Below are 12,930 nucleotides of genomic sequence, written 5' to 3' on the forward strand. Positions count from 1 at the left end.
GCACATGCCTAGGTTGCAGGCTTGATTCTCTGTAGGGGACGTGCAGGAGGCAGCCAATCAATGATTCTCTCTCATCATTGATGTTTCTAACTCTCCCTCTCCCTTCCTCTCTAAAATCAATAGATATATTTAAACACACACACACACACACACACACACACACACACAACCAGTTGAACTTTCTATTTCCCGTGAGTTCTATGTGTGTAGAATATACTCACAATCAGATCTTCCTATTCTCAAAGGCAGTAATGTGTTGGGGTGGCATGGGGCAGGGAGGAGGTCTGAAGACTATTTTCAGCATTTCAAAGAGTCTAACAAATATCCACTATGTCTTCCAAATAAAACAGAACAGGCTCACTAAATACTCACATTCCTAAGCTATTGGCCAGAATTACTTCAGCTCAATGCAGTAATACTAATGACCTCATCCTGATCAGGAAGACTGATTGGGAATTGCACGTGTCTTTGGTTAATAAAAAAATTTTCAAAAAATATAAGAATTACCTAATGTCATCCTATATAATAAAAGGCTAATATGCAAATCAACCAAATGGCAGAACGACCAGTCACTGTGATGCACACTGACCACCAGGGGGCAGACGCTCAATGCAGGAGCTGCCCCCTAGTGGTTAATGTGCTCCCACAGGGGGAGTGCCACTCAACCAGAAGCCAGGCTCATGGCTGGTGAGTGCAGCTGCAGTAGTGGGAGCCCCTTCCGCCTCCGTGGCAGTGCTAAGGATGTCCAACTGATGGCTTAGGCCCGCTCCATCAGTCGGACATCCCCCAAGGGCTCCCAGACTGTGAAAGGGCGCAGGCTGAGCTGAGGGACCCCACCCCCCCGAGTGCACAAATTTTGTGCATCAGGCCTCTAGTAAAAGTATATGTACCAGCTTATTGCAGCATTGTGGTTATGGTACCAAGAGGTGGGAGAAGAAACTGGATGCTCAATAATAATGGAATAACTAAATAAGTGATAGCTTATCCATGTAATAGAATTCTATGAAACTAGAAAAAGGGCAAGCACCATTTCAAGACATGTTATAGACTAAAGCATACAAGTCACAGAAAAACATGTATTACATAGATACCATGCACCTTACACTCTTTCTAGGTTCAGAAAATGTGGACAGAGACATGTATATATATGCATATTCTCGATGTACCTTCTAAGTACATTAATAGAAAAGGAAATGGGGAGAGGTTATCTGAACTGGTAACAGCAGTTACTGCCAGGAAGGGGAAGAGGGCAGATGAAAACAAATAGAGTTTTTCACTTTCTACTCTAAACTTTTATATGGTTTGAATTTGGACAATTAGTATGAATTGTGTTGTGATTCTTTTAATTCCTTAATAAATGCAAGGGGTTTGGGGGGTGTTTGTTTGTTTGTTTGTTTGGCTAACCTTTGCAAGCATGCACTCCATATGGAAATAGAAAGGGGGTCCATGGAGGTGAAAACTGGGTGACCAGCCAGCACAGATGACCCCTTCCAGAGTACACACACACTCACATCCAGTCTACCTGGGAGTGATGGGATCTTTCTCATAGCCAGAAACCTATGCCATGCAATGGCTCTTCTCTGCAACCTTGAAAATACTGCAGGCTGGTAGCTGAGAGTGTAAACAAGTTGAAGACCAACATGAAGACCCTTCAGGAATGCTGGCACCTTCCTGAGACTTGGAAGTAGTCCTGCACCTAATTGGACACAGGTGTGCCTGAAAGAGAAGCTGCTGTGTAAGTCTACCCTGTGCGAAGCCAAACCAGCTATTCCCACTAAAGGAAACAAGAACCACAGCCTGATCCATCAGCTGTGGCACCAGTGGCTTGCTGTCTGCCCAGCTCCAGTCTCTGGCACAACAGCTCAGCCCATAATGTGTGACTTGGTATGTGCCAGGAGTACCCAAAAAGCTCTGATAGATGTTGACAATATCCACCTAAACGGTAAGACATGGGCTTCACAAGGCCTTGTAAAAATGCATGTCTTAGAATGTTCCAGTGTGACTATTTCAGAGTTCAAAGCTAACGGCATGCTCAGTATCAGGAGAGAAGAGAGAGGCTTAGCGGGGGGCTCTTGCTCCCCTCTCTCTCACATTCAATCCAAGTCTTTTATTAGAAGTTTCTTAGTTTTCATTGGAATGGCCCAACTATTCATGCATTTTTGTGCTATTCCAGCCTAGACTTTGCCAGAAACTAGACAAGTATGAGTCTATGCCCATGTTAAGGAATTCAGTTGGAGGGGCACACCCCAACAAACAAAAGACATGGAGGCTGTGGGGAGAGGACCATCTGAGTAAGGAGGAAAGAAGTACAAGCAGAATTCACTGCACAAGGTTTACCGAGTCCCACCTCTCCCTGCTGTGGTGAGGATGCTAAGGAACAGGGTATGCGGGGCCTCTGCTCCCCCTCTGATAAAGCAGGGATATGGGACCAGAAGAGGTGGGTGTTACAGGGAGCAGTGTGTATAGCAATTAAAGCAGCCAAACCTGCCGAGATCTGCACAGTGTGTGTGGTCAGAGGAAAAGGAGACCTGGCATGCGGGGCTCTTCTGAGTGAAAGGAAGACAACTGAGAAACAAACGCTGAGAGAAACAAATGATAAAGGAGGGCTGAGCATCTTAAAAGGCATAAACAAAAAGACATACCAGGTCCTTATTGGTTCTCAGATAGTGGTATCTGATGAATATCTTAACCTTTGGATGTAATGAAAGAACCCATTCAAAAGCTTTGAACAAAAACAAAGGCACGCCGTTAGCAGTTCTTAATGGAGATTATAAACAACAGGTTGTCCATGAGAGCTGGTGGTTTGGCAGGTAGGGGATGGAGATTGGTGGAAACCACAGCTGGCTTCCAGCTTCTCCAAGAACATGCCAACTATGGTGGCTCTCTCTTCTCTGGCCCTGACACCCCAGTCTCCAGGCCTCAGTCTCAGGTCGTCTCACCTTTTGTGGTCTCTGGCAGTATGTTCTCCTCTTGATCATCCTTTCCTGTTTCCTGTCAGCACCTCCTTGAAGTGTCAGACTTGATAACTTACCTCATCAAATACAAAGCCTGACCCACTCCCACTCACTCTAGGTCTTTACTGCCCCTTCTCAGCAGATGGCTTTCACTATACAACTCCAGCTCTAATGCTCACAATCTGAAAATCTGATGAATACATCAACTACCCCACCCCCCACACAAAAAATAAAGTGCTTATGATCTTGGGTCAGAAGACCTGGCTTTACCTCTGTCACTTATTATTGTTTAGAATCTGAGTCTTGCACTGGAAGGCAAGGTTTATGTTGCCAGAAACCTTGTCATGAATACCTTCACATCCTTGATGCTAGAGATGTACAGGCCAAAACTGCAACCACAAGCCCCACAGAGCTGTACTGAGCACCTGAATGGTGGCTCCTCCAAATTGGGATGCACTGTAATCATTGAAAGGTGATTGCAAAGACTTCATAAAAAGAAAAGAATAAAATGCAGTTCATGAATAATTTTTATGTTGATTGCTTGTTGAAGTGATAATATTTTCAAAATATAAGGTTAAATAAAATATAATTTAATTAATTTTACTTGTTTCTATATTTTTTAATGTGGCTACTAGAAAAGTTTAAATTACCTATGTGGCTTACATCCTATTTCTATTGAGTACTGTTGGCCTAAACTTTTGCCTGGCACACCATGGGAGGCCAATACGTATTAAATACATACAAATATATAGTCATTCTTTGGGCCCATCATTTATACTAGTACTTGCTAAGTCTCTTTTTATTTTTACTCTTTGACATGGCAATAAACATATCTATCCTACAGGATTTTTTTTGAGAAGACTAAGTGAGATAGTGCTGCATAGGGTCTAAAATATCACCTACAGACATGTCATTGTATTTAAAGTATCTTGAATGCTTGAAGAATGAGAAGTGAAGTATCATTGAATAATCCCCTAATTATTGAGAATGACCTAAAATCAGAGCATGTAAACATTTAAAACAACTACTGTGAAAAAGGGAAAGGACGAATGCTCTGAACCCCCATTCATTATCAACCTTACAGTCAAAAAGAAGTCTTCAGCTGAAAATCAAAGGTTTGTCAAAATGATGATGAAAAGTAGATTTCTTTGATAGCTCAGTGAAAACATGGATGCCTAATTCCTTTGCATTCTATATTTCAGCTTTGGTAGGGTATTTCCTCTTTGGGTAACTAACCATTCAATTTGGTAAAGTACACTTTACAATGGCTTCAAACTGAAAAGTAAGTTAAGACACTGAATGAAAAAAAAATCAAATTAATTCAGGAAGAAGCAAATCAACTTAGGAAAATTACAGCCACTTTGACCTAGGTTTCCCTGAATGTCTGTCAGTAATAATCATATCCTCAACTCTCACTAATAAAATTGAAATACACAACTTATGGGGAAAAGCAGAACCAAAATATTCCAAGTTTTCTTTTTTATCACAGAATAAGTGATTCAAATATAAGTGCTTAAGGGAAATAAAAATTTACCTAATTTGGCCCTGCTGGGTGTAGCTCAACAGTTGAGCATCAACCCAAGAACCAAGAAGTCACTGGGTCAATTCTCGTGGATCAGGGCACATGCCCAGGTTGTGGGATCAATCTCCAGTAGGGTACATGGGTTTTGGGCTCAATCACCAGTAGGCGGTGTGTAGGAGGTAGCCAATCCATGATTCTCTCTCATCATTGATGTTTCTGTCTCCATCTCCCTTCCTCTCTGAAATCAATAAAAATAAATTTTTAAAATTTTACCTAATTTGCAACCCAATGAATATCATATAAAGTTAAGGATAAGGTGAACAATGATCTAATTTCATGCTCCCAATTTAATCAAACAGAACTCATTCTTAAGCATTGACATATCCAGCTTCTTTAAAAGGTGTTTTTAAATAAAAGTCTGGGTTTTGCTGTAGACATATAAGTCTTTGTTCTTTATTCTCTCTTGGTTACTATATTTGTCATACTTTAAAGCGGTTCTCCACTGGGGAGAAGGGGAATTTTGCCCCCCAGGGACATCTGGCAATTATGGGGACATTTTGATCATCATGTAGACTGAGGGTGCTACTGGCATCTAGTGGGTAGAGGCCAGGTATACTGCTGAACAACATCCTACATGCACAGGATAGCCCCCAATAACAAAGAATTATCCAGCCCAAAAGGTCAACTGGTGCCACTGTTGAGCAATCCCATACTAAAAGAATAGGTGCCTATAAAATGTTTCCTAAATGTTTTGGTGTTTTTTTTTAATTCTCACCTGAGGATAGTTTTCCATTGATTTTAGAGAGAGTAGAAAAGAGGGAAAGACATCGATGTGAGAAAAACACATGGATTGGTTGCCTCTTTGGCTGAGGAGGAGCTTGCAACCGAGGTATGTGCCCTTCACTGGAATAGAATCCGGGACCCTTTGGTTCCCAGCCCAACACTCTATCCACTGAGCCAAACCATATAGGGCTCCTAAATGTTTTTAAATGTGCTTTTGCTGCATATAAGAAAAGATCAAATGAAGATGGGCACATCTTTGATGGCCTCAGGCAATCAACAATGCATGATTACAGAGCTAAGGAAGCAACAAATAAATTAACTCATTATAACTCACTAGAGGCTGGGTGCAAGACATTCATGCACGGGGGGTAGGGGGGTCCCTCAACCTGACCTGCACCCTCTCGCAGTCCGGGACCCCTCAGGGGATATCCACCTGCCAGCTTAGGCCCGCTCCCTGCAGGCGGAGGCAGACATTCCCCCGGAGGGGTCCTTAGTGCTGCTGCGGAGGTGGGAGAGGCTCCCGCCACCACTGCTGCACTCTCCAGCTGTGAGCCCGGCTTCTTGCTGAGCGGTGCTCCCCCGTGGGAGCACACTGACCACCAGGGGGCAGCTCCTGCATTGAGCATCTGATCTGCCCTCTGGTGGTCAGTGCGTGTCATAGTGACTGGTGGTTCAGCTGTTCGATCTATTTGCATATTACCCTTTTATTATATAGGATTATAGAAAAACTTAGGGATAAACATTAGTCTAGAAAAATTGATCAAGGCAAAGAACAATACAGACAAAATGCTTAATGTAACTGAGGCAAAGTGTACAAGGATGAAAGGCTTTCCTTGACACACTTTATTCAATATTAACTCATTGAGTCTCTGGTATCCAAGAGGCTGTACCAGTGTCATTGGAGTTGTAAAAGTTAAAGAATTCCATTGTTACCATTAGCAAATTCACTGTGGACTGAAGGTAAGGTAGACCTTGAAGAAATGTCTCTGTAATTAAAGAAAACCTGGGAGGCATTGCACCATAGAAAATAAGAATCCTGGCTGTGGAATCATCAAAGGACAAACCAGGATTTGAATCAAGACTTGCCCTGGGGAGAGCCTCTTAATCCCTTAGAGTTCTCATCTATAAAATGGGGACAATAGCACCCACTCAGTGGGGTGGTTGTGAGGATTATGTGTGGTTATATATGCAAATTGCCTAGCATGGTGCCTTAGCCACGGTGGTTACTCAATACATGCCAGTGCCTTGCTTCTTAATCCCCCAATTAGTGTTTTCATCTTAACTATACCTAAGTAATCATGGTTAATTGAGATGAAAGGGGAGGTTTCTTCAGGTGTTATGGAAATGTTGACTAGTTTAGTTTAGTTTAGTTTAGAAAAAGCTAACTCAAAACAAAAACAAAGATCCTTATCTCCAAAAACACTATTATAAAACAAAGAAGTAGTAGAGCAATCTGGAAATTTGGTTATAGCCATACTGATGACAAATCTCAGAAGATTTATAACTCTGTTAATGATAAAGCATTCCCAGTTGAAAGGGACACTAGTCAAGAACATGGTATAATTTATGTTATTTCAATAAAACAAGACATGACCTGGACTTTGAGAAAGAACTTGATACCTACATCTGAGTGGAAACCAAGAACTGGTTGCAGATGTTCTCAGATGAAAATTTATTCGGAAAAATCTTTTAGGATCTCTGTGACAGCTCCTGGATGTTCAAAGAGTTTGAATTACATAGACTTAGTTAAAAACTAGTAAATATGTATTTTTTGTAGTGGACACATCTTAAAACTTTCCATAGAAACCCTTAATTTCTTTGGTGCTGTCATCAATAACATATTTCTGTGGCTCTCAGTATTTTTATATCCATATTTTAATCTTTTATTTGTCACCATGCTATAAGATAAATAAGACATTTTGATATTTCCATTTTGTTGGTGCAAACATGGGGACTTTCAGGTTAAGTGGTTTGGGGGGCTTAACCACAAATTGGTGAGATAATGGGCTCTAGCACCCTCACTCTCTCTTCAACCTTCTTTCCATATAATAGGTCTTTCTTGTCAAGTGCATAATTCAATTGTAACAATATTTTTGAGCATCTAGTCAACAAAGATAAGTAATTCACATTTAGCCTGAAAGATCTATAATCCAGTATGTACATAATTATAATGTGAGGTGACATAATGACATTTAAAAAGTGCAAAAAAATGTTCTGTGAATTGAAAGGAGGAAAAGTCATATCAGGTAGACAGGAGAGTCAGGAGGTAGCATTGCAAGTGGGCACTGATGTATAAGTGGACTTTTACAGAAAAAGAGGCAGAAAAGGGGGACAGGAGAGTTGAAGAGCAGAACACTTGAAATATTTTCAGGGATCAGAGAAGGAAAATTTGGCTGGAGCACAGGGTAGTACATATTACATACCCAGGAAAAGTGGAAGGTAAACTTGGAAAGTTAGGTTGCTGCCTGATTGAATTCCTATGATACCCTTAGCTGCCCTGCCTCTACAGGCTAGTCTATAAACTCCTAAAAAATAAAAATGGCATCTTAATCATCTTTAAATTTCAGTGACAATGGTACATCTACACAATAGAATACTACGCTGCGATAAAAAAGGAGTTCTTACCATTTGCAACAGCATGGATGGAACTGGAGAGCATTATGCTAAGTGAAATAAGCCAGTCAGAGAAAGATAAATATCACATGATCTCACTCATTTATGGAATATAATGAACAACATAAACTGATGAACAAAAACAGATCCAGAGACAGAGAAGCATCAATCAGACCGTCAAACTTCAGAGGGAAGGTAGGGGAGTGTGGGGGTAAGGGGGAGAGATCAACCAAAGGATTTATATGCAAGCATATAGGCCTAACCAATGGACACAGACAATAGGGGGGTGAGGACATGAGTGGGGGGTTGGGGGGTAATGTGGGGATAAGGACATATATGTAATAACTTAACCAATAAAGAAATTTAAAAAAAATTTTCAGTAACAAGATACCTCTAAAAACCACACACTAAACACTCCATAAAGATTTTCAGAATGAATAAATATGAATGAACTAATTAATGAATCAATGAGCTAAAGAGGTGACGATGGAAAGAACGGGCATAAATAGGCAATAATGTGGAAGTATTTGGTTTGGATTGGCTCAATGGGAAGCAGTGGAGAGTGAAGCATAGAGATGACCTGGAGTCTTTCCTTCAGGGTAACTGGGAGGACAGTCAGTATCAAAAACAGGAAGTTAGGACCCAGAAATTATTTAAGTTAAGAGATGATGATGGTGGATAGAATATCAACAGGGTGTTCCATAAAGTTGGTTCAGAAGCCCCACCTGCATTTCCACAATTTTGTCCAAATGGAATCTGGATTGGTAGAAACCCTGTAGAGCATATTGCAAGTTCTCTCAATGAAGGAAAAGTGTGGTTTTCTAAAAATTATACTTTGATATAAGTGGAGGTTTTAAAAATCATGGTAATTAATTACCTGTGACATTAATGGAACCTTGGGAAGAACAGTGGATATCAGATTTCTGACTCAGGAAATCCATATAATTCATCTTTGTACAATCCCAACACTTGAAGAGTTCAGAGATGAGCAGAGGTAACCACTGCACAAATAGCATGGCTTAACAAAGTAAGTGTTATTGGGAAAAAAAAAAAAAAGCATAATCACACAGCAATGAGCACAACACCTCAGACAGGCTCAAGATGTTTTCCCATGATGAATGAATGAGTATATGAGTGAATGAACACAGGTTGGCTCAGCAGAGAACTGCTTTCTGTTTTGTGCATCTGCATTTGTTATATTACACACACACACACACACACACACACACACACACACACACAAAGTGGTTCAAGCCCAAGGTTGCTTAAGTGTAAAGCAGAACCAAAAGCAGAAGCCATGGTAGCCCTCAAGGGGGAGTGATCAAGCAGAGGGGGAAAGAGCAAGGCTGGAGGACCTATCACAATTGCTAATGGGCTTCCCAACCACGTGGGTAGTTCCAAGAGGTACACTGAAATGCACTAAAAGAAGACAGACAGAATAAGCCTTAGTAGAGGAAATTTCTTATAGGCAGATATACAGAATTTCTTTCTGAAAAATACCACATGCAACTTTATGCAAAAGTGTGTTTCTTTGTTTTCTTTCCTATAAACATAGACTTAAAGACTTTTTTAACTTTTGAGAATATAATACATTCAAATATGCTTTGATAATGATCTATTAGTTTAAGGAGGTTCCAGTAAGAGTAAAAAAGTATAGAAGATAATTGAGCATTAACATTTCTGGTATGGTGAGAATTTTCATTTATTTCAATGAGATGCATATATATGGTGCTTTTGTAATCAAGGATTCCAAATACCAGAAATATTTAGTTGTGATTTCACACATTGTAGGTATTATCAATATTTCAGCTTAATTTTCCTTGAATTTTATACCATTAGACATAGGCATAAGTTCTGTGGCATTCTTGCCCGATGGGTAATCTTACCACAAATGAGAGGGTGGCACTCCAATTACCTAGCAGATATCCAGCCTCATTAGAAACTATGAAGCAACAAAGCTAAGGAACGGATGAGTATTGTTCAATGATGAAATGGCATTTTCACATTATAAGGAATTTTTGGTATGTTATCTGGTTTTAGGAAAACAGATATTGCAAAAATATAAAGACACAGGGAGAATAAATGGAAAGATAAATTATGACGGAAAATAAAGAGAACGGGGGTTGGGGATAACCAAAGCATTTAAAAGTAGTCTGAAATCTCAGAATTGGTTACTTGGAGCCATTGTTAGTAACTTTGCCCTTAAAAAGGCCAAGGTTTAATGTTGAAATGTCCCTCCTGGCAATAACATTTGGAGCAAGCTCTACTGCAACCAATAAGAAGGGGATGATCAAATTATTTGGTTAATTGGAATTTCATTACATCAGAATGCCTAGAAGTCAGTGGTTTCTAATCTGGAAACAAGGCAAGTCATCAAATACCCCTGAGACTTCTGTTATTCTTTTGTAATTGTAGAGGGGAAGGCAAGCTGATCTCTAGGATTCCTTCCGTGATTCCACAGTGCTGCCCCGTATCATCCATGGTGGAAAATGTCTGTCCGACTCCTAAGCGGTTGTCTCATCTAAAGAAAGGCCCTTTGTTCCATGAAAGAGGCAACACATCCTCGCCATTTGATTTAACACTTAGAACTTTCATGAAAGATCTAATCAAGAAGACACCAGATGTCGTAGCATCCTAATTGCTATAATCACCAAGAGCTTAAAGGCGTTGTACGTTTATGCGAAACATTTGCTGGGGGCTGGATTCCCAGGCAAGAACATGGAAACAGCTGTCTCATTTGAGTTTAAGTTCTTATGATTAAGGGGATATGCAATTTCCAAATCACATGAATTAGCTTTTAAAATAAAAGTTGTCCTTCTGTAGTTACACAAAGCGAATGCTCAGTTTTAATCAAACCAAATGCTGGGGACAGAAAGACCTCACTCAAACTTCTTATGAAAGGGGGGAGAGAGAGAGAGAGAGAGAGAGAGAGAGAGAGAGAGAGAGAGAGAGAGAGAGAGAAACATAGGTGTACCTGTGTGGTCTGAGGTGAGTCAACAGTAAAGTCTCAAACGCAATTGTTACTTTTAACATTTTCTCTTTATCTCTGGCTTTAAGCACGTTGATTGTGATGTGTTTTGATGTAATATTTTTTATGTTTCTTTTACTTGGGGTTGGTTGACTTTTTTTATATTTGTAAATTAATAGTTTTCATCAAATTTGGAAAGTTTCCAACCATTATTTCCTCAAATACATTTTCTGCCCTCCCTCATCCCACATCCTCTCCTAGGGGCACTACAATTACATATACGCTTGTCCATTTGAGCTTTTCCCAGAGCTCACTGCTGTTCTGTCCTTTCTCTTTCTCCATCTTTTCCCCTCTGTGTGTCATTTTGAGTAATTTCTGTTGCTACATCTTCAAATTCATTAATCTTTTCTTCTGTAATATTCAGTCTATGGTTAACCTCATAGAGTGTATTTTCATTTTTTTTATTTCATATACTGTGGATTTTTCCCTAGAAGACTGACTGGAGTCATTGTATATCATCCATGTCTCTAATTAACAGGTTCAATAATATAGTAATAACAACTATTTGATAACATTTGCTAATGCTATCATCTGTGTCATTTCTAGCTCAGCTATGGTTAATTTTTCTCTTTATTATTGGTAGTATTTGCCTGCTTATTTGCATGCCTGGTAATTTTTTATTGGATGCCAGACATTTGGAACTTCACCTTGTTGGGTTCTAATTATTTTTATATTCCTATAAATATTCTTTTATTTTATTCTGTGACACATTAAATTACTCAGAAATAATTTGAGCCTTTCAGATCTTGCTTGATTAGGTAGAACCAGAGCAGTGTGTAGTTTCATTTTCCCTGATTCTGTGGAAAGGTCCTTCTTAGTACCCATAAGCAATACCCCATGGTTTCTCCACTCTGGCCATTGAAACAAGCACTATTCCTGGCCCTGTGTGACTTTCTGGCACCATTCTCTCCAATCCTTTTGAGTGGTTCTTTCCCAGCCTCAAGGAGTTTCCTCATACACATGTGCTGATCAGCACTCCAATGTTTAGGGGAGAGGAGACTTTCTGCAGACCTCTGTACAACTCTCTCCCGTGTGGTGTTCTGCCCAGCCCACTCTAGCTGCCTTGTCTTCCAGACACTGTCTTCTCAACTCAGACTATGTTCCGTTTCGTGTACTGCAGTCTGGAAACTTCCTAAGCGAAATAAACTGGGGCAGTCCTACGTGTCACCTTATTTGTTTCCTATCTATGGGGGACTGCTGGCCTTGGTTGCCCAATGTCCAGTATTTTGAATGTTATCATTTTATTGTCCAGTTTTTCAGTTATTTCATGTGAGAAGGTCAATCCAATTCTTATTACTCCATCTTGATTGGAAGCAGAATTCCTCAAATCCACTCATTATTAAACTACTTAAAAATTTATAAAGCAACAAATATCAAGGCATAATGCAGAATTTAGAGGTAGTGTCCTGAAGGAAAAAGAGAGAGAGAAATGAATAAAGTGTATGGAAAAACTTAAATCTTCTAAAATATTTGTCAACAATTGACAAATCTTTGTGGTTAAAAATAACACAAACTTTCTAAAGACGCATCATTCTGCAAATGTTGGGAAAGATTTGCTTAAGTTCATAATAATCTGACATTCTGAGCTTTGGCATTTAACAGAAGAAATCACATTAACAAAAATGTGATCTTCTACTCCTGGGAAGAATGCTACACTTAGGAATGCCTTCATGAAGAGAGAGAGCCATGCCTGGCACGGTATCTAACATACACACAATAAATGTTTGTGCTGTGATAATGGCTACTGCAGGAGAATATAGAAAAGAATGGTCAATACAAGAACATAAGAAAGTTTGAGATAAGTATGAGACAGTGTCAAACTACTAGATATATTGATTATGCAAAAGATAGACAGATAACATATCTGGGGTGGGGAACAGCCAGCCTGCGGTCTGTATAAGGCCCATGAAATCATTTGGTCTGGCCCAAGGCATTAAGGGTGAGTTAATTAAATGCTTGACCAAATATAGCAGGCTAATTTTTAAGTTGATAATTTTGTATGGCCCATGAATGATGCTATAAATATCCAA

At 39.8% G+C, this 12,930-nt stretch overlaps 1 pseudogene; it reads left to right on the forward strand.

Annotated features, from left to right (window-relative positions):
- LOC111827291 overlaps positions 1–12,930 on the forward strand; it is a 103,642-nt pseudogene that overhangs the window by 72,779 nt on the left and 17,933 nt on the right.

The sequence above is a fragment of the Myotis lucifugus genome, unplaced genomic scaffold (assembly GCF_000147115.1).
Source record: "Myotis lucifugus unplaced genomic scaffold, Myoluc2.0 scaffold_3, whole genome shotgun sequence".
Classification (NCBI taxonomy): Eukaryota; Metazoa; Chordata; class Mammalia; order Chiroptera; family Vespertilionidae; genus Myotis; species Myotis lucifugus.